The sequence below is a fragment of the Salmo salar genome, chromosome ssa19, assembly GCF_905237065.1.
Source record: "Salmo salar chromosome ssa19, Ssal_v3.1, whole genome shotgun sequence".
Lineage (NCBI taxonomy): Eukaryota > Metazoa > Chordata > Actinopteri > Salmoniformes > Salmonidae > Salmo > Salmo salar.
In genome coordinates this window covers 29301237-29324079 of record NC_059460.1, presented here as the reverse complement: position 1 = coordinate 29324079, position 22843 = coordinate 29301237, and the positions used below count along the sequence as shown (strand labels likewise).

At 44.8% G+C, this 22843-nt stretch overlaps 1 pseudogene; it reads right to left on the bottom strand.

The window, feature by feature from the left end:
- Positions 1–1127: 1127 nt before the first annotated feature.
- LOC106578712 (nuclear receptor-binding protein-like) overlaps positions 1128–22843 on the bottom strand; it is a 66564-nt pseudogene continuing 44848 nt past the window's right edge.

Genomic DNA, 22843 nt, shown 5'->3' with positions numbered 1-22843 from the left:
TAGATGTCAAAAATAGAATCTACACTAATCCCGTTCGAATAGGGCTTTAGATACAATCTGAGAGTAAGATAGCCTTATCAGACTCGTGATGAAATTGCGGCCGTCTTTGATTTTGTGTTTTGAATCGTATCAGACAACACTATTTCTGATAGGCTTATGTCCCTGATGTCTTCGTGTCTGTCTGGATCATATCATAGAACAGTCTTCACACCCTGTCACTCTTTTTCTCTCAGTATCTCTCATACTTTATTTCAACCTGTCTCCCCCTTCTCTCTCTCTCTCGCTCTCTCTCTCAGTCTGTCTGTCTCTATCTCTCGCTCGTCATGTCTGTCTGCACTTCTTCATGCTTTAATGCTATGTTTTCATTATAATTTTATCAGGCTCGCGGTATGATAGAGAACATACAACTATTCAAGTCAAACATCTCCTGCAGGCAAAGTTTTAATTCTCTACATGTTCCTAATTACACCCTGTTTACAAAATAATACGTTTGGATTCTTGAAAGATAACGAGGCATGGGTATTGGCATAGTGTCAGCTCACTGGATATTGATATCCCATTGTTCTCATTTGACTGTTACAGTTTTCATACACTACCTACAACATTCAGGGCTATGGGTAATGCAACATTGTTCTCTAGTCATAAATTAATGTTAGATATTCATTTTGAAATGCCAAAAGGTACAATGAAAAGGACACTTTTATTGTCCTCATTCTTGGACTTGGACAGTACATGGAACAAATGAACAAATTCAAAGAACAAACACTAGTGTTTCTGGTGGCTCATTTTAAATGTACAGAGGGTGTGCATTTCAGACTCTTGGTTGCAAAGGGTTGACCGATGTAATGAAATTCCTCCCAGGCAGCACTGCATTCATCTGTCTCATTCCTCAGCCTACTGGAGCTGCTATGGGAGGTCATGGGCATGGTCTGGGAGCAGAGCACCTGTGTGTCTGTGTGTGTGTCTGTGTGTATTCTGCCATTTCTCTGTTGTAAAAGAGTTTGAGGTAGGGCTCCCATATACTGTGTCTGAGTGCCACTGGTGCGTGAGAAGGCAGGACAACCAAGTTAAGTGATGGGAAGTTTTAAGAGTGTTATAAATCAGCAAACTGCAGACTCCCCACCTGTTCAGCTCTCCCCCTGCAGACACAGAAGAGGTGGAGGAGCAAACAGGAACAGAGACACAAGAACAACTAGCCTAAAATATTCCCCATAACCTGAGTTTCAGTCCCGTAGGATTGCTATTATATCTAATTCTTCTGATCTGATCCAAGTCTGACCTCATGTTCAATTCATGAAGCAACAGAACATAACATTAAATAAGATGTTGTAGCCATAAACTGTAAATAAGATGTATTTTGTGTGAAAACATTATTACAGTATACATACAGACAATTGTAATGCTTTCAGTCTAGTGTCAATACCTGGTTGTTGCTAACTGCATGATAAACAAAAACCTATTCATTATGTATCCCTCCCTCTGCCCTAATAATAATAATAATAATTTCTTACATTTGTATAGCACATTTTATTATAAAATAATAATCTCAAAGTGCATAAAATAACTAATTAAATCGAAAAATAGTTAAAGAATAATATATACAATATATACTGTATATCTAACCCTATCATAAAAGCAACAATCAAAGTCTAGAGACAAAAGGGTAGGCCAGCCGATAGAGATAAGTCTTAAGGCATGCTTAAACAGCTCCAACAGTCTGAACAGCCCTGAGATTATCAGGAAGGGAGTTCCATAGCTGTGGTGCGTGGGAGGAAAAGGCACAGTCTCCATTGTGCGGAGACTTGTCCTGGCGGCATGACAACCTGGTCTCATAGACTAGATGTAACATAGTAAATGTAAATCCAGGACAAATTAGTATGATATGTTACGCTCGGTATCAAATCAAATAACATTTTATTAGTCACATACACATATTTAGCAGATGTTATTGCGGGTGTAGCGAAATGCTTGTGTTCCTAGCTCCAACAGTGCTGTAATATGTCTACATAAAACAGAAGGTTACATAAGGCAAAAATTAAAGTAGGGTGGTTTGGTTGGGGCAGATGGGTAGATGTATAACGCAAACCCGAAGGTTGTGTGTTCAAATCTCATCATGGACAACTTTAGCATTTTAGTTAATTAGCAACTTTTCAACTACTACTTTTTAGCTACTTTGCAATTACTTTCCATGTTAGCTAGGCCTTCTCTAACACTAAACCTAACCTTAACCTAACTCCTAAACCTAACCTTAACCTGAACCTTAACCCATAGCTTAGCTAACGTTAGCCACCTAGCTAACATTAGCATTAGCCACCTAGCTAACGTTAGCCACAACAAATTGGAATTCGTAACATATCATACATTTTGCAAATTCGCAACATATCGTACAAATTGCAATTCGTAACATACCATCTGAATTGTAATTCGTAACATATCATACAAAATTAATGATGGACATCCACAAATGAATTCATACCATACGAAACGTAACATATCATACTAATTGGAGTGTCCCAAATTTGTAACCCCCTACTGTGCCCCTACTGTAACTGAGCTTTGTAGGATGTAAAACAGGGGTAAACACATATACTCAAAAATAACCAAAGGAAGGCAATTGGCATAAATTATCTCGTATTAGGAAGATTAATTATATTTTGACAGTACACATTATCTTTGGGCTTTATTCAGGGATATACAGAAATGTAAGTCTTTAGAATGGAATCAAATGCAAGACATACAACTCAAAATAAACCAAAACAGTATGGTATCATGCACGAGAACTAGAATTCATAAACTCACAGTAAACTCAATAATTCACCATCAGAAAAAGGTAAACATTCAATAAAGTTAAACCGGTTGTAATCTTTAAAAACCTGGTGTATCCAGGTTATAATAAGTTTATTTTTATGTTGCAGGGCTTCGTCCCTCACTAGATGAACAACAGCATGCGCGGTCCATGCTCTTCTCTGTGTGTGGGTGTGTGTGAGTTCTGGGAGCGGGAGTTCCAATGCAGGCGAGAACGGTCCGTATTCAGTGCAGTGGGAGGGCTAGCTTTGCTAGTTAGCCAAATGACGTTTAATCACGAGACTCAGAGGAAACCCTAGAATTTCCTGGTATCCAGGGTTGCTATCTGAGCTTGCCCTAAACTACTCTGACACACAATATACTCACGATACAACTGCCTCAGGGTAGTAAGTTGGTGGTCTGTTGATATCCCTATGGTGATGTGGGGGCTGTGCTTTGGCAAAGTGGGTGGGATTTTAGCCTGCCTGGTTGGCCCTGTCCAGGGGTATTGTCGGACAGGGCCACAGTGTCTCCCGACCCCCCTGTCTGCTGCAATAGTCTATGTACCAGGGGGCTAGGGTCAACCTGTCCTATCTGGTGTAATTCTCCTGTCTTATCTTGTGTACTGTGTGATCTTAAGTATGCTCCCTCTAATTCTCCCATCATTTCATTCTCACTCTCTCTCCCCTCCTGGACTGGCTACCCATCAGAGCCTGGTTACTCTCTAGGTTTCTGCCTTTCTAGTGAGTTTTTCCTAGCCACCGTGCTTCTACAACTGCATTGCTTGCTCTTTGGGGTTTTAGGCTGGGTTTCTGTATAAGCACTTTGTGATATCTGGTCTCTGACCTCCTCCCTATATGCTGTCTCATCATTGTCAGTGATCAGGCCTACTACTGTTGTGTCGTCTGCAAACTTAATGAGGGTGTTGGAGTCGTGCCTGGCCATGCAGTCGTGGGTGAAGAGGGAGTACAGGAGGGGACTGAGCACGCACCCTTGGGGAGCTCCAATGTTGAGGATCCATGTGGCAGATGTGTTGCTACCTACCCTCACCACCTGGGGGCGGCCCGTCAGGAAGTCCAGGATCCAGTTGCAGAGGGAGGTGTTTAGTCCCAGGATCCTTAGCTTAGTGATGAGCTTTGAGGGTACTATGGTGTTGAACGCTGAGCTGTAGTCAATGAATAGCATTCTCACGTGGGTGTTCCTTTTGTCCAGGTGGGAAAGGCAGTGTGGAGTGCAGTAGAGATTGCATCATCTGTGGATCTGTTTGGGCGGTATGCAAATTGAGGTGGGTCTAGGGTTTCTGGGATAATGGTGTTGAAGTGAGCCATCACCAACCTTTCAAAGCACTTCATAGCTACAGACGTGAGTGCTACGGGTCTGTAGTCATTTAGGCAGGTTGCCTTTGTGTTCTTGGGCACAGGGACTATGGTGGTCTGCTTGAAGCATGTTGGTATTACAGACTCAATCAGGGACATGTTGAAAATGTCAGTGAAGACACCTGCCAGTTGGTCAGCACATGCCCGGTGCACACGTCCTGGTAATCCATCTGGCCCCGCAGCCTTGTGTATGTTGACCTGTTTAAAGGTTTTACTCACATCGGCTACGGAGAGCGTGATCACACAGTCGTCCGGAACAGCTGATGCTCTCATGCATGCCTCAGTGTTGCTTGCCTCGAAGCGAGCATAGAAGTGGTTTAGCTCGTCTGGTAGGCTCGTGTCACTGGGCAGCTCGTGACTGTGCTTCCCTTTGTAGTCTGTAATAGTTTGCAAGCCCTGCCACATAAGACGAGCGTCGGAGCCGGTGTAGTATGGTCTAGCCTGAAGACTCAACACACGTTGTCAGATTGTACTCCAAGATGCCACTCAGAGGTGATTAGCCTTTTACTGCTGTGGGATAAATTAGGGTCACACAGAGTGATTCTTGATAGTCTTAAACAAATCTACTATGAAACAAAAAAGAAAACCTCACACACAAGGCTATGGCCTTAAAAAAAGAAGACACCTGTACTATGTCAGATATAGAGTTGAAATGTATTACATGTTGAGTTTGCATCCCAATATTACACTTTATATACATCACAGAAGACTGAAATATAACAAAACTGTTTGACATAGAAACACCGGGTTTTCGTGTTAAGAAATCTTTATTAATTATGAAATTATGAAACATATTAATATCATTCCACCCATGAGGTCAAAGAGGGCGTTTTTGGTCATTGACTGCAGTAAAGGGCTACAAAATTGAGTGATAATCTTGAAAGCGTCGATAAAAGTCAATTAGAAAACAATTGCACTTATTAACCTTTGTCGATGCATGTGAGATGGTTTTTAATGAGTGTCTATGACATGCCTGATAAGGTCTTTTTGAAGAGACTGGCCACTCGACCTGTGTGCAGTAGCGGTGCATGGGTCAAATCACTGGTGGAAGCCAAGCCAGGGAAAAAATGCCATATAATAATAATTGCGTTGTTTGCTCTAGAACCTGTTAGTTCATATGCCGTGCCACCATGATATACACTGCTCAAAAAATAAAGGGAACACTTAAACAACACAATGTAACTCCAAGTCAATCACACTTCTGTGAAATCAAACTGTCCACTTAGGAAGCAACACTGATTGACAATAAATTTCACATGCTGTTGTGCAAATGGAATAGACAACAGGTGGAAATTATAGGCAATTAGCAAGACACCCCCAATAAAGGAGTGGTTCTGCAGGTGGGGACCACAGACCACTTCTCAGTTCCTATGCTTCCTGGCTGATGTTTTGGTCACTTTCGAATGCTGGCGGTGCTTTCACTCTAGTGGTAGCATGAGTCTACAACCCACACAAGTGACTCAGGTAGTGCAGCTCATCCAGGATGGCACATCAATGCGAGCTGTGGCAAGAAGGTTTGCTGTGTCTGTCAGCGTAGTGTCCAGAGCATGGAGGCGCTACCAGGAGACAGGCCAGTACATCAGGAGACGTGGAGGAGGCCGTAGGAGGGCAACAACCCAGCAGCAGGACCGCTACCTCTGCCTTTGTGCAAGGAGGAGCAGGAGAAGCACTGCCAGAGCCCTGCAAAATGACCTCCAGCAGGCCACAAATGTGCATGTGTCTGCTCAAACAGTCAGAAACAGACTGCATAAGGGTGGTATGAGGGCCCGACATCCACAGGTGGGGGTTGTGCTTACAGCCCAACACCGTGCAGGACGTTTGGCATTTGCCAGAGAACATCAAGATTGGCAAATTCGCCACTGGCGCCCTGTGCTCTTCACAGATGAAAGCAGGTTCACACTGAGCACGTGACAGACGTGACAGAGTGTGGAAACGCCGTGGAGAACGTTCTGCTGCCTGCAACATCCTCCAGCATGACCGGTTTGGCGGTGGGTCAGTCATGGTGTGGGGTGGCATTTCTTTGGGGGGCCGCACAGCCCTCCATGTGCTCGCCAGAGGTAGCCTGACTGCCATTAGGTACCGAGATGAGATCCTCAGACCCCTTGTGAGACCATATGCTGGTGCGGTTGGTCCTGGGTTCCTCCTAATGCAAGACAATGCTAGACCTCATGTGGCTGGAGTGTGTCAGCAGTTCTTGTAAGAGGAAGGCATTGATGCTATGGACTGGCCCGCCCGTTCCCCAGACCTGAATCCAATTGAGCACATCTGGGACATCATGTCTCGCTCCATCCACCAATGCCACGTTGCACCACAGACTGTCCAGGAGTTGGCGGATGCTTTAGTCCAGGTCTGGGAGGAGATCCCTCAGGAGACCATCCGCCACCTCATCAGGAGCATGCCCAGGCGTTGTAGGGAGGTCATACAGGCACGTGGAGGCCACACACACTACTGAGCCTCATTTTGACTTGTTTTAAGGACATTACATCAAAGTTGGATCAGCCTGTAGTGTGGTTTTCTACTTTAATTTTGAGTGTGACTCCAAATCCAGACCTCCATGGGTTGATAAATTGGATTTCCATTGATTATTCTTGTGTGATTTTGTTGTCAGCACATTCAACTATGTAAAGAAAAAAGTATTTAATAAGATTATTTCTTTCATTCAGATCTAGGATGTGTTGTTTAAGTGTTCCCTTTATTTTTTTGAGCAGTATATATAGGCCTAAGGCCGAGACAAAAGGAAGACACAGTGGCAGAATAAATTCAATCACACCTTTGTTTCATCACAAAACCGGAGAGCAACATCTGTCCGGTGTAGCCTACAAAGCATATTGCATGTAACAAACAGTTTTGTTTAGTATATGTTTACACATTAGTGCTGATTGTCTGTTATTCTTTTAGCTCTGGGCAAGTATTTTCTTTAAAGCATTAGACTTACGCAAATGTGTCTGTTACCCTCACATTGGAGGGTACATTTAAATAATTTAGCAGATGCTCTTATCCAGACCAACTTACAGTAGTGAGTGCATGCATTTTCATACTGCTCCCCCATGGGAATGGAACCCACAACCCTGGCATTGCAAGCACAATGCTCTTCTAACTGAGCCCTCTTTCTTTGCTGTGTTAAGTGTTAATAGGGATGGGTGTCCCGCTAAACTTTGTTTCAACATGTCAATATACGTTTCTATTTACTCCTCAGATACCCTAAAATGTAATCAAACTATAATATTTCTTACGTAAAGAAGTATGTTCAATAGGAAACTGATTTTAGCAGGTGGGTACTGTCTTCATGCCGTGTGCAAACACGAATCTCCAAAACTGTGTCCCTGTACTAAAACTGATATTTCTTATTCGTTTTTGAAGTTACAAGCCTGAAACCTTGAACATAGACTGCTGACACCCTGTGGAAGCCATAGGAATTGCATTCAGGGAGCTTATTTTCAATATGACCTTTTACTTGCCTTTCTAAGAGGATGGTCTCTCAAAAAGAAAATTCTGGTTGGTTTGTCTTTGGATTTTCTCCTACCATATCTATTGTGTTATATTCTCCTACATTATTTTAACATTTCTACAAACTTCAAAGTGTTTTCTTTCCAATGGTACCAATTATATGCATATCCTGGCTTCAGGACCGGAGCTACAACCAGTTTACTTTGGGCACGTCATTCAGGCGGAAATTGAGAAAAAAGGGTCCTAGCCCCAAGAAGTTAAATGTTTTTTTTTAAGTGGGTTGGATAGATTGATAATGGTCTGTTGATTATCAGAGGTGTTTTTGAGAAGGGCTTATTTAATAGCACCCAGAGCTTTTGCTGTCAGATCGAGGAGAGGTATACAGCCCTCATTAGTGGCCTGCCTGCCAAGCTGCCAGCCCCGCTGACCAGCCAGTGTCTGCTAGCTGCTAGTGCCACCACCATTAATATCCAGCCTGTGTCTGCTAGCTGCTAGCGCCGCCACCATTAGCCTCTGAACCTGTCTGTCTCCACGACTCTCTACTCCTCTACCGCCACAGACATGCTACACAGCCCTTTTAATGGCGAATAAAAGGGCTGATGAATGAGCTGGAATCATCCAGAGGCATTACCGGCTCAAACATTGTGTTAAAGGGTGAAATACCACAGTGCAAAGGCACAAGAGACAGAAACAGCTCTAATTCTGAGGGAAATACGAAGGAAACGAAGGACTTTGTCCATCTGTTTAAGCTCCATTGAGCTCAGAATATGATCTGACTGCCCCCATGGGGAGCACAGATGAATGCATTTATAGATCCAGTAGGCGGACTTGAGCGATATAAACTACTGGGCTTGATTATAAATTGCTCTTGACAGATTCACTCTGTGTTGACTGGATGTGATGCAGAAATGTTGTTTTCTTCTGTACCCAGGTGATCCGTGTGAACTCCCATGCTGATGGCTTTGGCCCTGCTGAAGAGCTCCTGAACTGTCTAGATGTTACTTTTTTCTCTCTGCCCTGCACCATCGATGCTCCCTCCCTTTGCCCAAGCCATGCTGCCTGTCCGAACCAATCAACTCCTATCTGTCTACAGACTACTTCACTCTCCATCTTATAACTATCATTTCAACTTTTTTGTGTTATCCCTGTCACGTTTTTGTAGGTACTGTGTGTATATGTGTTTTTTTTTTAAACTGGCAAATAAAATCAATCAAACCTGAAGTGGGTCCTTATACTGACGCACACATAAGCAATTCAAGACCATGGAGAGCACCACGATTAGCGCTAACTGATGAAGATTGGAGACTGATTCAGCACCACATTTTAGTAATTTAGCAGACACTCTTATCGAGGGCGACTTACAGGAGCAATTAGGATGAACATATTTTTCACCTAGTCTTCTTGGGGAGTCAAACAAGCACCCTTTCGGTTACTGACCCAATGCTCTTAACCGCCAGGCTACCAGCAGCCCCTACCACCGCCGTGGACAGCACCACAGACAACTCTAAATGAGCGGAGGTTGCTCACCCTTGGTGTTTTTTTACAATAAAAAGCTGTAAATGGGGTTGTGTAGTTCTGCAACTATGTGGATCAGAATAATTGGCTGCAACTGTAGCTTTTTAGTGGAGGTGGATGCCACAGCAAGATGTGGCAGGAGGTTTAAAGGATACTTTATTGACCATTCTGCCACTGTCCCAGTCTATCAGAGCTGTAGAGATCTGTAACGCCGATGGTCAGGTCGCTAGGGACATCCTGTCTCAAATCAAGGGGCCACCACTGGAGGATAGACATAACACTCTCATCTTCAAGGGCCGAGGCCCCACATCCTCCTCCATGCAGACCCCGAAAACATCCTCTGAGAAAGGAACACTGAGGATGAAGGATTTGTGGAGAGTGTGAGTTTGGGCTCTTGGCTGGTCAATGGAGGTGCTCTGTAGGAATAGTGGCTTTGGATCAATGGAGACCTTCAGGTGAATAATTCATAAAGACTGAACTCAGGTCCCAAATGGCACCCTATTCCCTACATGCACTAGTAGTCCTCTATTGGCCCTGTTAGTAGTTCCCTCTATGAGCCCAAAAGTATTGCACCCTATGGGTCCTGGTCAAAAGTAGTGCACTATACAGGGAAGAGGGGGCCAATTGGGATGCAGTCTGAATGTAAAGACTCCCAATTGAAGGTGAACATCCATATTTTTGCTATGTTTTTATCTACTGTCCCCTATATAGTTTCTTGATGTTTGGCAACTTTGGAAAACAATGAAGACTGATTCTGTCAGGTAATCAAGTGAAATGAAGAATGAATTCATTTGGTGGGCTTGAAATGGGAGCAGAAATATAATCTCCAAAATATTATTACATGCCCTTGTAATTCTGACTTGGGAGATGAAAACTCAATCATGTCCTCACCTCTATCCCTGAAACAAAGGCAATTTGACTCGATTTTGGTCCACAAATTATGCATTCCCAATGAAGTGTCAAGGTCTCACAGGACCATTTTTCTCCCAACTTCTAATCAGCTCCTTCTCAGCCGATGAAAACTCAATCATGTCCTCATAAATCCTCTAACTTTGATGGGGGAAAAAACAGACAGATCTGTGATCTTGACTGTCCTTACAGAGGCAATTAGCATGGCAACATCATCCTTGTTTTAGGCATTCAAAGTGGACCGATGTCTTGAGGCAGGAGGGAGGATGGATCTTTTGGCTGTCCCATTTCGACAAAGTAAGAGTAATGCCCACTGTCAGGACGCCACCTCTGCCCCCAGTTGATTGCATTTGCCTGGCATGGCGGGATGAGACGTTACTTTTGGGGAGGAGGGCAAACGGGTCATGCCTGGGGAAACAGACATACAGTTTGAGTGTGTCGGCAGGGTGAGAGAAACTGTCGTTGTAATTGTACTGTAGATTTCCTCCTGTAGAGCTGTGACAAGCTGTAACAGACAGAGTCAATTCTCTATCCAGACAAAGTATAAACAACATAATATCTTTTCACAATGACCACGATTTTGTTCTTTCTGAGATTTTTGTGGCACCGTCGAGGTCCCTGTAAAAGCCTCTGGGTGTTTTTAGCATGACCCACTTGGCTTTTATATATAGCTCAGTTTCTTGTTGTTTCACAACATGGCGTGAACAACCAAAAAATGAAATACAATGCCCAGCAGGCTGAATAAAAATGTCTGTAGAGTAGAGCGATACTTTAAAGCCTCGAGATACTGTCATCAACCTTGACCTTCACACAATCCATGCACACCGTCTCATCTGGGGAAGCACCGGTCTGGACAAGCTCTGAAGAGATATCACTGGAGCTTCTGTATTTGATCAGGGTTCCACGTACAACCTTGTATTAGTGAAAGGGTTCCACTTGAAATCAAAAATAGTTATTTTCAGAAGGTTCTCCTTTGGGGACAATTTAAGGACCCTTTATGGTTCTAAGTGGCACCTTCTTTTCCAAGAATATATACTGAGGTGGACTTCCAAGGTGAGGTGCTTATGGTGGGTTCCTCTGGCGACTGATCCATAGTAACATGCTGCCCCATCCTCCATCCCCTATCACCCACAGTAGATACCTAACTGACTGGTATCTGTTTCTTCTCACACTTTTACAATTTGACAAGGTCTTACAGTATAGCTTGCTCGAAGTCTGTTTCCTTGCTGTCATGGTAACAGCACAGGACTATGGTGTAGCTGTTTGGATAGGATGGCAACATGGATGCCATTAATAGCCTGTGTTTCTGTTTCACTTGCCATATATGACAAGACATCACTTGGCATTCTGCAGGTGCGCTCTCCTGTTGACTGAGATTGAATTCATATAAACCCAAGAAAGGAGAGCTGGTATTGATTTTAAAACACATTATTAATGCAACAGGGTATTATTTAGTAGCCTCACACCCCTCCACCTTCCCTCTCAATCCCATACACTCTGTGAGGAAACATTCACACTTTGTCTGAATTAAAAAGACAGCACACACAGAGGTCAATGCCAAAGAAGGAGGGGTAATGTTGTACTTCAGATGCAATGGAATACTTCCCTGAGCTAAACCTTTGCAATTGAAGAAGAAACATTCTTTCCTCAAGCCCTCAAGATTTGAATGATGCACCTTTTTCTGTATGACTCCTGTTTCTGCTTACCTACTGTATATTGACGGTTCTGACTTAGAATATGTGGACAACTACAATTACCTAGGTGTTTGGTTAGACTGTAAACTCTCCTTCCAGACTCACATTAAGCATCTCCAATCCAAAATTAAATCTAGAATCGGCTTCCTATTTCGCAACAAAGCATCCTTCACTCATGCTGCCAAACATACCCTGACCCATACCCTGTAAAACTGACCATCCTACCGATCCTCGACTTCGGCGATGTCATTTACAAAATAGCCACTCTACTCAACAAATTGGATGCAGTCTATCACAGTGCCATCCATTTTGTCACCAAAGCCCCATATACTACCCAGCACTGCGACCTGTACGCTCTCGCTGGCTGGCCCTCGTTTCATACTCGTTTCAAACCCACTGGCTCCAGGTCATCTACAAGTCTCTGCTAGGTAAAGCCCCGCCTTATCTCAGCTCACTGGATACCATAGCAGCACCCACCCGTAGCACGCGCTCCAACAGGTATATCTCACTGGTCACCCCCAAAGCCAATTCTTCCTTTGGCCGCCTTTCCTTCCAGTTCTCTGCTGCCCATGACTGGAACGAACTGCAAAAATCACTGAACCTGGAGACTCATATCTCCCTCACTAGCTTTAAGCACCAGCTGTCAGAGCAGCTCACTGCACCTGTACATAGCCCATCTGTAAATAGCCCATCCAACTCCCTCATCCCCATACTGTATTTATTTATTTATCTTGCTCCTTTGCACCCCAGTATCTCTACTTGCACATTCATCTTCTGCACATCTACCATTCCAGTGTTCAATTGCTATATTGTAATTACTTCGCCACCATGGCTTATTTATTGCCTTACCTCCCTTATCCTACCTCATTTGCACACACTTTTTCTACTGTATTATTGACTGTATGTTTGTTTATTCCATGCTTAACTCTGTGTTGTCATATGTGTCTAACTGCTTTGCTTTATCTTGGCCAGGTTGCAGTTGTAAATGAGAACTTGTTCTCAACTAGCCTACCTGGTTAAATAAAGGTGAAATAAATAAATAAAAATAACATTGAAACAGTACACAGTAATGCACGTTGCTATGGTAACGTCATTCACCAGAATCACTCCAAAGGCCCTGCTTGCATTCCAAATGGCACCCTATTCCCTATACTGTATATTGCACTACTTTGACCAGGACCCATAGATGAGGCAGCGAGAGAGGGGGAGACTATACATTATCTCAGCCTTAATCTGACGCGGTCTGTGATGAAGAGGGCCCATCTGTGTTGTATGCGGCTGCCCAGAGCCTGATTAGTTTGGGGTTGTCATTATTGAACAGGGCTTAGGGATAGACAGGGAAGTCAAACAGTCAGGGTCTCTCTTTGCAGTCTCCCATTCACTACTGGCAATATCAACTTGCAGAATGAGATATCACCACACTAAGACTGTCTCAGAATTGATTGATCCAGTGAGAGGCTTAAAGATTCATTCAATTTAGGGAAAAATCAGTTGGTGACAATATGAGCCAGTCACTAATTTACTGACAGGGTATTATATTGAGGGAAGAGTCTCTCTGTCTCTACTGGCATACTGATTGTTCAGGATTACTCAGTCACCAAGGTCTTCTCCTCTTGTTATGAAGCGTTGACTTTGAGGCTACTTCTTTAATGTGCATTTTTGAGAGCCTGATCTGCCTACATGGTTATTATGATAATGGGGGTGTAGGCTACATGAAGTACACACAAACTCTCTATCACTCTCTCTCGCTTTCTGTCTGTTGCTCTCTCTCTCTCTCTCTCTCACATACACACACACACACACACTCACACACACACACCCTCTCCTTGTCCTTGAGACTTTTCAGTGGGTGAAAATAAGATACGTTGAGACAGAAACAAGAATAGGTAATTGCAGGTTTTAGACAGCTGAAATACTTTATTATAGCCATGAACAAAAGTATTTTTGTGAAAAATTGAGTGTTCTGCATTCCAAAATGGAATCCAAAATGTCCTCTCCCTCCAGGTAGCTACTCCTGAATTGTAGAGTCTATAGATAAAACCACAGTGTCTTGGACACCTGTCAGTTTCTCCCCAGGAGGACTGTGTTTCTCAGTCTGCATCTATGATCAATTCTACTTTCTCTTTGATCTTCCTTTCTTCCCTTTCTTTTTCAGTCGAGCACTTAGTGGAAAGGCTGTCTTCCTATTCACAATCAAAAGCTATCCTTATATTATAGCTCCATAAGCGCTCTCTGGTCTTTTAGCATGCTCTACTGCTTCCCTTCCTGCTGCTCAAATACTTATGCTCTCTGGATCTCTTTTAGCTTTGGATTCATTTTCAGCAGCTGCGTCTTTTTACATTTGTGTAATTGAGTCTAAATGAACACTCTGCCACATTTAATTCGATATACGTTCCAGAAAGACATGTGGATGTGACAGTCTTGCCCTTGAGATTGGCTCTAGTTAGTTGAGATGACTCCAGCCCTGTCGTTCATGGACGCTTCCTCAAGCACGAGGCCACTACTCACTCTCCCAGGGAAGCCCACCCTCCTGGCCCCCCTGGACCCCTGGCCTTTTTCAACCCACTCTCAGATGTGCTTTGGACCACCTTGTCGGTCTTCATTTGTGGCCGCCTGCTGTTAAATGACAGTGGCCAGGGTGAAGTGAAGTGGTCTTAGTGTGAGTGTGTCTCAGTAGAAAAGCATTGATACCAGTAACTCTCAGTTACTCTGGTAACCAGTTACTCTGGTTACTCACACCAGTTACTCCTGGTCAAAAGTAGTGCAATATATAGGGAATACGGTACAATTTTGGTACATAACCGTAGAATGGCTTCTCATCACCACTCAGATTAAAAAATGTGGCCACTTTCTCTCCAGCCCTGTTTAAGGTTCACCTTCCCAAGTCTATTTGATTTACAGTGTTGTCACAGAAACTTTCTAAGACCCATTTTTTTCAGCAGGCAGTCATGATGAGACCAAGGTCTCTTTCACAGATGAGCCCTGCATACACATCAATACACATCAATATACACTATACACATCAATATACAATATTCACATCACTATACAGGGTTCTTTGGTAAAACTATACAGGGTTCTTTGGTTTGTCCCCATAGGACAATCTTTGTTGATGCTAGGAAGAACCCTTTGCAGAGGATTCCACCTAGTACCCTCTATGTAGGGTTTTTCAAAGAACCACCTGTATGGTTCTACCTAGAACCCTCTTTGAAGTGATCTACCAATAACCCTTTTATCCTTCAAAAGGTCCTTCCTAGAACCCTCTATGAAGCTTTTATCTTTGGAGTGTTCCTCCTAGAACCCTCTTATGAACGGTTCCACCAACCTTATTAGCCTTTAAAATGTAATTCTTTATGACAGTAAATTACATACAGTGCCATCAGAATGTATTCGTACCCCATGACGTATTACACATTTTGTTGTGTTACAGCCTGAATTCAAAATGGATTAAATATCATTTTTTCTCACCCATCTACAAACAATAGCCCATAATGACAAAGTGAATATATTTTTGTTGACATTTTTCTGCAATTTTCTTGAAAATGAAATACAGAAATATCTCATTTGCATAAGTACTCACACCCCTGAGTCAAAACATGTTAGAATCACCTTTGGCAGCAATATTAAAATATATATATATTTAACATTTATTTAATCAGGGAGTCATACTGGGACCAAGGGCTCTTTTACAGATGAGCCCTGAATTACATAAATTACAGAAAATACACACATCAATATAAATACGAAATGCAAGCAGAAAGAAACATGGTCATAAAAAACAAACACATTCATCAGTAATAAGGTCCTCAATCAGCCTTCTGAATTACCTTAAAGGCACCAGAACATCACATTTAACAACATTTTGAAGATTGTTCCACAAAAAAAGGTGCAAGAAAACTAAAAGCTGATTTACCTAACTCTGTAGAGACCAAAGGAATATCCAGAATTAGCCATCCCTGAGCCCGGGTGTGGTAACTCGTATGTCCAAAGTTTAGTAATGATGTTAGTGGGACGTTTTGTAAAAGGGCTTTATAAATGAAACCATAGCAATGTATCAACCTATGGGACATCAAAGAGGGCCAATCAACTTTCTGGTAGAGAATGCAGTGAAGAATTCTAAAATTGTTGCCGGTAATAAAGCGCAGTGCGCTATGAAAAACTGTGTCTAATGGCTTTACTGAAGTGGCAGCTGTGTTCATATAGATGATATCCCCATAGTCTAGGACAGATAGGAACATAGACTGAATAATCTGCTTTCTAGTGAGAGGTAGGACCTATTTCTATAGAAGAAGCCTATTTTTATTCTCAGCTTTTCTACTAACTCATCAATATGCTTTTTAAAAGAAAAGCTTTTTATCTATCCAGATGCTCAGATATTTGTAAGCAGGGACACGATCAATATAGTTATTTTTATGCGCTCTAGAGAACAACGTATCCTTAGTTTTACCTGCATTCAATACTAATTTCAGGTCAAAAAAGTTTTTCTCTAATACAATGAAGGCAGACTGTAGTTCAGATAGAGCCTTGTCAACCATGAATGCAATAGCATACACAACACTATCATCGGCATACAGTGCATTCAGAAAGTATACAGACCACTACCCTTTTTACACATATGGTTACGTTACAGCCTTATACTAAAATGAATTTGTAACGTCTGCAGTAGTGGGTGTGGAGTCAGGCGCAGGAAACAGGAGTATTTGCTAACGGGCTTGCACCGTAAAAGAATTGCACCGTAAAAGAAAAGTACACCCACGAAAACACAACTGGGTTTGATCCAAAACACACAAGGATCCGATAACACGTACCACTGCATAAACAACAGACGACAACAGAAAGTAAGCCCGCACACAGAACAAGTGGGGAAAAGGGCTTAAATACTAAACAAACACCAATCATATACAGGTGCAAACAATCAAGACAAAACCAACAGAAAAGGGAAAAAGGGATCAGTGGCAGCTAGTAGGCCGGTGACGACGACCGCCGAGCGCCACCCGAACAGGGAGAGGAGTCACCCTCGGCAGGAGTCGTGACAGTACCCCCCCCCTGACGCGCGGCTCCCGCAGCGCGCCGACACCGGCCTCGGGGACGACCCGGAGGGCGAGGCGCAGGGCGATCCGGGTGGAGACGATGGAAATCCCTCAATAGTGTTGGGTCCAGTATGTCCCCCACCGGCACCCAGCACCTCTCCTCCGGACCGTACCCCTCCCAGTCCACGAGGTACTGCAGGCCCCTCACCCGGCGTCTAGAGTCCAGAATGGCACGTACTGTATACACCGGGGGCCCCTCGATGTCCAGAGGGGGCAGTGGGACCTCCGGCTTCTCACCGTCTTGTAAGGGACCAGCTACCACCGGCCTGAGGAGAGACACATGAAATGAGGGGTTAATACGATAATACGAAGGGAGTTGTAATCGGTAACACACCTTCTTTATCCTCCTCAGGACTTTGAAGGGCCCTACACGCTGCGGACCCAGCTTCCGGCAGGGCAGGCGAAGGGGCAGGTTTCGGGTCGAGAGCCAGACCCTGTCCCCTGGTTGGAATACGGGGGCCTCACTGCGGTGGCGGTCAGCGCTCCTCTTCTGTCGTCCCCCTGCTTCCTTAAGGGCCTCCTGGACAGCCCTCCAGGTCTCCTTGGAGCGCTGCACCCAATCCTCCACCGCAGGAGCCTCGGTCTTGCTCTGATGCCACGGTGCCAGGACCGGCTGGTAGCCTAACACACACTGAAAGGGTGAAATGTTAGTGGAGGAGTGGCGGAGTGAGTTTTGGGCCAGTTCGGCTCAAGGTATGTACCTGGACCACTCCCCTGGCCGGTCCTGGCAGTACGACCGCAGAAACCTACCCACCTCCTGGTTAACTCTCTCCACCTGCCCATTGCTCTCGGGGTGATAACCGGAGGTCAAGCTGACCGAGACCCCCAGGCACTCCATAAATGCCCTCCATACACGGGACGTGAACTGGGGACCCCAATCAGAAACGATGTCCTCCGGCAAAAATGGGTGAATAGAGCTTCCGCAGTCTGTAGGGCCGTAGGGAAACCGGGCAACGGGAGGAGATGGCAGGACTTAGAGAACCGATCCACAACTACCAGGACCGTGGTATTCCCCTGAGACGGGGGAAGATCGGTGAGAAAGTCCACCGACAGGTGGGACCACGGCCTCTGTGGAACGGGGAGGGGTTGTAACTTCCCTCAAGGAAGGTGCCTAGGAGCCTTACTCTGGGCGCACACCGAACAGGAAGAGACATAAAACCTCACGTCCTTAGCCAAGGTGGGCCACCAGTACTTCCCCTTAAGGCCTAGCACTGTCCTCGCCACCCCAGGATGACCCGACGAGGGTAACGTATGAGCCCATCGAATCAATTGATCACGGACACCAAGCGGCACGTACTTACGCCCTGCTGGACAGTTGGAAGGCACAGGCTCCAGCTGTAGTGCCCGCTCGATGTCCGCGTCCACCTCCCATACCACCGGTGCGACCAGCTTAGAGGCTGGAAGGATGGGAGTAGGATCGATGGGCCGATCCTCAGTATCATAAAGACGGGACAGTGCGTAGGCCTTCGTGTTCATGGAACCTGGTCGATATGAAATAGTGAACTGGAACCGGGTGAAGAACATGGCCCACCGTGCCTGACGCGGGTTCAGTCTCCTAGCTGCCCGGATATACTCCAGGTTCCGGTGGTCAGTCCAGATGAGAAAAGGGTGTCTAGCCCCCTCAAGCCAGTGTCTCCACACGGTCAATGCCTTGACCACAGCCAACAGTTCCCGGTCCCCGACATCATAGTTACGCTCCGCCGGACTGAGCTTCCGAGAAAAGAAGGCACAGGGGCGGAGTTTCGGTGGCGTACCCGAGCGCTGAGATAGCACGGCACCCACCCCAGCCTCGGACGCGTCCACCTCCACTATGAATGGTAAAGAAGGGTCCGGGTGCGCCAACACAGGTGCATCAGTGAACAGTGCCTTCAACTGGGTGAAAGCCCTGTCCGCCTCTGTCGACCAACGCAAACGCACCGGTCCCCCCTTCAGCAGTGAGGTAATGGGAGCCGCTACCTGGCCAAAACCCCGGATAAACCTCCGGTAGTAATTGGCAAAACCCAAAAACCGCTACACTTCCTTCACCGTGGCTGGAGTCGGCCAATTACGCACGGCCTTGACGCGGTCACACTCTATCACCACCCCCGAGGTGGAAATGCGATAACCCAGGAAGGAGATGGCTCGTTTGGAGAACTCACACTTCTCAGCCTTGACATATAGGTCATGCTCCAGCAACCTCCCAAGCACCCTGCGCACCAGCGACACATGCTCGGCGCGGGTGGTGGAGTAAATCAGGATGTCATCGATATACACTATCACGCCCTGCCCATGCAGGTCCCTGAGAATCTCGTCTACAAAGGATTGAAAGACGGCTGGAGCATTCTTTAACCCATACGGCATGACGAGGTACTCATAGTGTCCTGATGTGGTACTAAATGCGGTTTTCCACTCGTCTCCCTCCCGAATACGCACCAGATTATACGCGCTCCTGAGATCCAGTTTCGTGAAAAAACGCGCTCCGTGAAATGATTCCACCGCCGTAGCGATGAGAGGTAGTGGGTAACTAAACCCCACTGTGATGTAATTGAGACCTCTGTAATCAATGCACGGACGCAGACCTCCCCCCTTTTTCTTCACGAAAAAGAAACTCGAGGAGACGGGTGAGATGGAGGGCCGAATGAACCCCTGTCTCAGAGATTCCGTGACATATGTCTCCATAGCCAACGTCTCCTCCTGAGACAAGGGGTACACGTGACTCTTGGGAAGCGCAGCGTTTGCCAGGAGGTTTATCACACAATCCCCCTGTCAATGGGGTGGTAATTTAGTCGCCTTCTTCTTACAGAAGGCGAGAGCCAAATCGGCATACTCAGGGGGAATGCGCACAGTGGAAACCTGGTCTCGACTCTCCACCGACGTGGCACCGATGGAAACTCCCAGACACCTACCCGAACACTCCTCTGACCACCCCTGGAGAACCCCCTGTTTCAACAAAATCTGGGATTGTGACTGGCCAGCCAAGGCACTCCCAGCACCACTAGAAACGCAGGTGAATCGATAAGGAAAAAAGAAGAGAAGAATTGGAGAAACTCCCCAAATAAAGGTGTGCCATGCTTGTAGCATCATACCCAAGAAGACTCTTGGCTGTAATCGCTGCCAAATGTGTTTCAAAAAAGTACTGAGTAAAGGGTCTGAATACTTATCTAAATGTAATATTTCAGTTATTTATTACAGTTAACCATACAGTTAACCACATCATTTATAACTAGGGATGCAGAAGAGAAAATGCTATGTCCTGGTCTAAAACACGACTGATGTACTGATTTAAAATAATTGAAAAATAAGAAAGATCTTGGCTGAGAATTAATAAAGGATTCTAATATTTTAGCTAGGCAAGAAAGTTAAGAAATAGAGTTATAATTATTTAGGTTACAAGGGTCACCACCTTTCTGAAGGGGGAGTAGATGGGCCACCTTCCAAACCTTAGTACCAGATATAATCGTCAGGTTAAACATATGGGTTAATGATTCAGCAATCAAGGGGGTAGAGAGCTGCAGCAAAAAATGGATCAAGCATATCAGCCCCAGTGGATTTTGTTTAACATAAATATTAAGCAAGGCATCTAGCACATCAGAGATAGTAAATTGTTGAAATGAAAACAAAGTTTCACTAGAAGTTGACGGGTTAACCGTCTAGTCAGCTAGAGGTTGGCAGAGGGAAGAGCAGCCGATTGACTGACCAGTGTCAATTAAACCACAGTCTCTCTCAAATAAAAAGCCTTTCATTCTTCTCAGTTATGATGCCAGAGTCAGACAGAACTTGCTTATGCAGGGAAGAAGAGGAAACAGATGTACTATCTTGATTAAGAAAGATAAATCAAGCTTTTTTTTAAAGCTCTCTCTCTCACTCGGCTTGTGATTCTTCAAAACAGTAAATGCACTGAAGCGTACAGTGAGGGAAAAAAGTATTTGATCCCCTGCTGATTTTGTACGTTTGCCCACTGACAAAGAAATTATAAGTCTAGAATTTTAATGGTAGGTTTATTTGAACAGTGAGAGACAGAATAACAACAACAAATCCAGAAAAACGCATGTCAAAAATGTTATAAAATGATTTGCATTTTAATGAGGGAAATAAGTATTTGACCCCCTCTCAATCAGAAAGATTTCTGGCTCCCAGGTGTCTTTTATACAGGTAACGAGCTGAGATTAGGAGCAAACTCTTAAAGGGAGTGCTCCTAATCTCAGTTTGTTACCTGTATAAAAGACACCTGTCCACAGAAGCAATCAATCAATCAGATTCCAAACTCTCCACCATGGCCAAGACCAAAGAGCTCTCCAAGGATGTCAGGGACAAGATTGTAGACCTACACAAGGCTGGAATGGGATACAAGACCATCACCAAGCAGCTTGGTGAGAAGGTGACAACATTTGGTGCGATTTTTCGCAAATGGAAGAAACACAAAAGAACTGTCAATATCCCTCTGCCTGAGTCTCCATGCAAGATCTCACCTCGTGGAGTTGCAATGATCATGAGAATGGTGAGGAATCGGCCCAGAACTACACGGGAGGATCTTGTCAATGATCTCAAGGCAGCTGGGACCATAGTCACCAAGAAAACAATTGGTGACACACTTCGCCGTGAAGGACTGAAATCCTGCAGCGCCCGCAAGGTCCCCCTGCTCAAGAATACATATACATGCCCGTCTGAAGTTTGCCAATGAACATCTGAATGACTCAGAGGACAACTGGTGAAAGTGTTGTGGTCAGATGAGACCAAAATGGAGCTCTTTGACATCAACTCATCTCGCCGTGTTTGGAGGAGGAGGAATGCTGCCTATGACCCCAAGAACACCATCTCCACCGTCAAACATGCAGGTGGAAACATTATGCTTTGGGGGTGTTTTTCTGCTAAGGGGACAGGACAACTTCACCGCATCAAAGGGACGATGGACGGGGCCATGTACCGTCAAATCTTGGGTGAGAACCTCCTTCCCTCAGTCAGGGCATTGAAAATGGGTCGTGGAGGGGTATTCCAGCATGACAATGACCCAAAACACACGGCCAAGGCAACAAAGGAGTGGTTCAAGAAGAAGCACATTAAGGTCCTGGAGTGGCCTAGCCAGTCTCCAGACCTTAATCCCATAGAAAATCTGTGGAGATAGCTGAAGGTTTGAGTTGCCAAACGTCAGCCTCGAAACCTTAATGACGATCTGCAAAGAGGAGTGGGACAAAATCCTTCCTGAGATGTGTGCAAACCTGGTGGCCAACTACAAGAAACGTCTGACCTCTGTGATTGCCAACAAGGGTTTTGCCACCAAGTACTAAGTCATGTTTTGCAGAGGAGTCAAATACTTATTTCCCTCATTAAAATGCAAATCATTTTAAAACATTTTTGACATGCGTTTTTCTGGATTTTGTTGTTGTTATTCTGTCTCTCACTGTTCAAATAAACCTACCATTAAAATTCTAGACTGATCATTTCTTTGTCAGTGGGCAAACGTACAAAATCATGAAATTAAAGATTGGGATGCCATGAAATTAGATTTTACACATATGGTCACTTCTCCCTTTTCCTGTAATCTGTCATCTAAATACATCATAATAATTTACTTCAATGTATTTATCAGATACAGAACCATTTAACCATGTTTCCAGAATGTCAGGAAACGAGTCCTGTACCCAAATGTCAATTGTGTCCAAAATGTTTATCATACTTCGCATATTTAGGTGCATTAGCCCAAGACCCATACGAGATTTAAAGTCAGAGGGGTATTTAGCTCATTCCCATCAGAGCTACCAGGCATAGGGTCATCTGCAGCTATTTTTTGAGTGAGCTGAGACTTTGCCAAGGTCACTGGCCAACCAATGCTCCATTCTGGGTGTGCACAGGAAGCCTTGGTGTGGCTCCTGTTGCAGGGTTGGGGCTGCCATGAGGGGCAGGAGTGTCCCAGGCCAGTCCTGGGGATGGGAGTAGGGAGGGTAATCAAAGAGGGAGGTTGTGGGATTACAGCTGCCTGGGAGGGAGGTTGTGGGATTACAGCCGTCAGTCTTTCTGGGTAAATCTCTAAGAGCTTTGCACGTCTAGATTG